The sequence below is a fragment of the Ictalurus punctatus genome, chromosome 1 (genome assembly GCF_001660625.3).
Source record: "Ictalurus punctatus breed USDA103 chromosome 1, Coco_2.0, whole genome shotgun sequence".
Classification (NCBI taxonomy): Eukaryota; Metazoa; Chordata; class Actinopteri; order Siluriformes; family Ictaluridae; genus Ictalurus; species Ictalurus punctatus.
Window position 1 is genome coordinate 21,575,711 of NC_030416.2, and position 5,158 is coordinate 21,580,868.

Consider the following 5,158-nt stretch of genomic DNA (forward strand, 5'->3'; position numbering starts at 1 on the left):
ATTGGGAAGATTTTAAAGTCCCACGCAGCACAGTCTGTCCTCCCAAGTGCCAAAATATGCAGTCATTTCAGTAAACAAAATATTAAACTCATATGGAAATCATGGAGGTAAAGTGGTAAATGGAGTGGTTAGTGTGGAAAAGATCACACACAAGAGACACAGATATCCCATGAGTCAGTGGAGAGTTCACAGCAATACACTAGAATTTCTTTATCTAATCAGTTAACTGATTTAAAGATTTCAACTCGGTGTACTGAACAGTGAGGTTTTATTAGTGCAAGTTGGAGGTGCATCTCACAGCCTCAGTTGGTTAAGAAATTGATGGAGCAAAGCTCAGATGAAATTGTTAAGTGTGATCCGATTAATGATCCGTCCTTCACGTGGCCTTATACGCTCATGCCCACAGTATTATCAACTCCCCATGATGCGCTTCCTGCCCAAAATAGGGCACTTTCTAAATGTCAACTGAATGAGAGCTGGAATATTGTTTTTAAGTACATACAGTGCCCTCCACTAATATTGGCACCCTTAGTAAATATGAGCAAAGAAGACTATAAAAAAAAAATTCTTTATTGTTTAACCTTTTGATCTTTTGTTTAAAAAAAAAATACACAAAAATATTCTGCTCTCATGGATATCAAACAAATGCAAACAAAACAGGTTTATCCAAAGAAATTATATTTGTTTGATATAGGTATGCAACAATTATTGGCACCCTTTTAGTCAATACTTGTGTTCTCCCAGACTTCCATCTACTTATGGAAATACAACACTCTGGGCAAACTGTAAGGAATTATCAGATTACAATAGGAAATTGTGATTATCACTTTGATTAACAGCATTTAAATGGAATTTAAACATGAGCCTAATCTCTGCTGTTTCAAATGAGGAAATACCGTAATTTTCGGACTATTGAGCGCACCTGAATATAAGCCGCATCGACTAACTTTAAAAATAAATATTTTTTTGTACATATATAGGCCGCACTTGTCTATAAGCCGCAGGTGTCCACGTTGTAACATGAGATATTTACACAGAAAGATGTTACACAAAGATTTATTTTTAACTTTTAATTAAATACGTACCGTAAATGTTTTTTTTTTTTCCGAACAGTGCCTGTAACACGGCTGGTTAAAAAAAAAAAAAAAAAAAAAAAAAAAAAAATACAGTTGCCTACCAGGAAAAGTCATTGATCGCTATCTTCATCTTCCTCCTGCGCACTAAAATCACTAAAGTCGTCTTCTTCAGTGTCGGAATTGAACAGCCTCAGAATTACCGGCACTTCGTCACACACTTCCTCAGTCTCTCTTTCGTTGTCGCTCTCAATGTCACTTACATCTCGATGCAAATTCAGCCTTGAGCTTGTGCTATCCTCTTCATCACGCAGCAGTCCAGCCTTTCGAAACCCGTTGGTGATAGTAGATTTTTTGACACTGCTCCACGCTGTTAGGATCCACTGGCAAACCTGAGCAAAAGTTGCTCTTCGCATGCTATTTCCTTCTTCGACAGCCAGATCGATTGCCTTTAACTTGAAAGCTGCATCATATGCATTTCTTCGTGTGTTTTCCATGATGAGGGTGTGCATGAAGCGCAAAATGACTGAGTGCGTTTGATTTAATTCGAACAGTTTCATTGGTCCACTGTGATCTGTTCGGTAATTTCATCGGTCCGATGTGACGAGGCTAAATGTTTTGGCGGCATGAAGCTCGTTAGCCCGTAAAAATCCATAAATTAGCCGCGTCATTGTTTAAGCCGCAGTGTTCAAAGCGTGTGACAAAAGTAGCGGCTTATAGTCCGGAAATTACGGTAATCACTGATTCATTCATTTAGTTTTGTTTTGTTCACTATATTTCTCATTGTTAATACAATCTAGGTAAAATATACTGTATATAAATTAAACTATGTTGAGCATAATACACAAGTGTCCAGAGCTTAGAAAGATTATGAAGTGGCATCATGAAATTAATTAATTTCAGGCAGCAGAAAATTTCATACATTTAAATGCTTTTTTTTTTTTACTGAATCATTTAAGGCATGATCTGCTGTCAATCTTTCCATGTTAATAACACAGATATAAAATACCTTTATGACAGGTTCCACTGGAAAATCATTTAAATAAGATGCTAGTAATATGGAAAATTGGTATTTTATCTTACAAAACCTGATCTAAAGACCTCCAGTATGTCATAGGCTATCACCTAAATATCCCTCAGCTGAGAGTGGAGTGAGCTGGCTTTCAAACAGAAATGGGAAAATCAACCAATCCTAATTGGTTAATCCTGTTTCTCACCATAGCTACTGCACAAAAAAATATGTCCTTCAATTACATTGTGTGCAATAATTGCACTGTAATACTCACAAAATGTACTACATACAGTATATTATAGTACATCAGCTGTGCTGCGTGTTGTGTTCTGCATTCAAGGCGAAGTTACAACTTGTAACTCCCCACCTGTAACCAGTAAAACCACTGAAAACACCCCCTCAATCTGCAATGTCAACTCTTGTCAAGACTAACTTGGGGTAGTCTTTTCAACTACCAGTTCTTTCCCTGTTTATGGAGTGACATCAAATCAACATGGCCGTGCACTCTGTGAACACTGTGGACTATTTCTCTAATTTCAAATTAGTTAATTTGCTTTAGATCAGTTAATATACAGACACAGTACTTGGTTAAATCTATAACACTGACTACACCAATTGCTGTTTTTAGAAGGTTGTCATAAACATTAGAGATATCACTAATGTTTGCTGGCTAGCTTGTTACTAATGCTAGCTATTGTCTGCTGTTGTTGCTGTACTGCACTTTCAGTCCAAAATGGTGCATGAATGTTTATAGTAGAAGAGAACCAGTAGCCATTCAGGCCAGTAATTGTAAAAGTGTAGTTAAAGTAACTTTTTATGTGCTTTACATGCTCTAACAGAGCAAACAAAAACAAACACTTTTATGGAGGTATCCATGATTCCAAGACCCCCCCAAACACTTTTTTCATGTTTTGGGGGTATTCCAGAAAGCAGGTTTAAACTACCGTCACATAAACCCTGAACTCTCGGTTGATTAACCCTAACCTTGCTTTATGTCGGCTTTGAGTATGTTGGTTCCAGAACACCGGTGAGGAGTCCGTTCAATAAACCTCCATTTGTAACTCAGAGTTAATGCGTGTGCACAGCGGTTACATAAAGACATTATCAATGGATCACCGATTTCAGGAGTCACCATGGAAACCCAGGGCAAAAAAAAGTGAGCTGCATACTTCAGCTATGCAGAGTTAGAGGTTTTAATGCATGTTTGGAGAAATATAAGTCATTTATAAAAGTAACTGCTGCTTCGGACAGAGAATTGCCGTGGAAAAAAGTAACGGATCGAGTAAATGCGTGAATTTATAAGTTCATACATTTCTGAAATGTTTCCTTTCATTATGATGCTAAATTAAACATTGATCTTATTAGATCCATGCCTTAACATTTAATAGATATGGCTTTACTTTTAGCCCTCCATCAATTTCTTAACATCGTACATAGTACTAATAACATAATAGGATTTATATTTTATTAGGTGTAATCCTTCTGGACCCAGAAGAACTTGGACCCAAGTCAAAATGAAACACAAAAAAAGATTTCATAAACTTCCTAAATTGTAACCTAACTTCATCTTCAAAGTTAAAAAAAGACCCTGCAATCTCTTTGATTCACGGGGATTCCTCTTGCCATCTTCATCAATGGTTCATCATGGTTTATGGTCAGGGAACGGCACAAAATTGTGTAGGAACCGTTTGAGTGCAAGGCATACTGTATGAACCCTACACACCGTTGCCTTTTCCACATGCTCTGCACCACCCAGGTGGAATATTTTGTACAATAATTAAGCTTTACTTCATACAAAAATACAAAATGTTCCCCATGCTTGGGTTATTTTTGTAATTTAGGATAGGCTCTGGATCAAATGTGACCCTGACCAGGATACAGTGGTTACTGAAGATGGATGAACAGATGAATGGATTAATGAACAAACGAATAAACTTTGCCAAACGTTTGTTTACCTTTTTCCATCTACGTATTTCTGACTAATAAATAAAAGCAGCCCTTTACAAGTATGTTTTCAGCCCTACACGCCTCTCAACGTTTTTTGGTTAATTTTATTATGCGCACTGCAAAACTAAACCTAAACAAATAGCAAACAAATCAAAAGAATTCGGATTTAAACTTGCCAAATGGATTAATCGGTAACCACGTTTACATTCACATTAAATTCCGTTTAAGGTATATAATTCGTGCTGCAGCCATATTCTGAATACGATGTTTATATGCGCAGAGGCATTGGAATATTCCTGTATACATGGCTGTTGTAAGTATGCCCGAGTTGCCATTCTTAAATACCTAGCCTACAGCTAAGCATCTGTTAGCACCCATTTCAGTGGATTTTCTGAATATGATGTTTACTAGTGATGTGTCGTTCATGAATGATTCGTTCATATTGAACGAATCTATAATGACTCGGGAACGAGTTGTCTTAGAGAGTGATTCATTTCTGGACACACACAGAGAGAGAGAGAGAGAGAGAGAGAGAGAGAAAGAGAGATAGATAGATTTGAATTATGTTCTGCTCATTTCGTTCATCGGATTCGTTAATTTTGCTGAACAAGATTCAAAGATCCGAGTCAGTAAAACGATCCAAACTTCCCATCACTAATGTTTACATGCGACAAATTTCTGATTAAAACAGACATATTCCAGGGGTGGGAATTAGAATTGGATTGCGGTGTTTACATGACTCAATACTAATCAGAATATTGCCAAAACCCCATTAATATCCGAATACTGATGTGCAACTAAACATATTCAATGTAAAAGTGTCTTTAGGGTATTGTCTTTTTGAACAGATCCCTGTGTTCAAATTGTTTTGGTCCCTTTTGGTTTGGGCAGGTGAGAACACATCAATTACAATCAGCTTCAGAACTAAATTAATGCATAGTTCGACTTGCTTTTGGTTCATTTAATTATGTGCAATGCGAAATAAAACTAAACAGACAGCAAACGCACACGTTTCGCTCTGATACGGGCTAATACATGTAAAAGCGCTCTTATTATCGGTACATGTACAGGGGTCTCAGTCTCTCTCTCTCCCTCCCTCTCCTGCAGGCGACCCCACTCTCCCCTC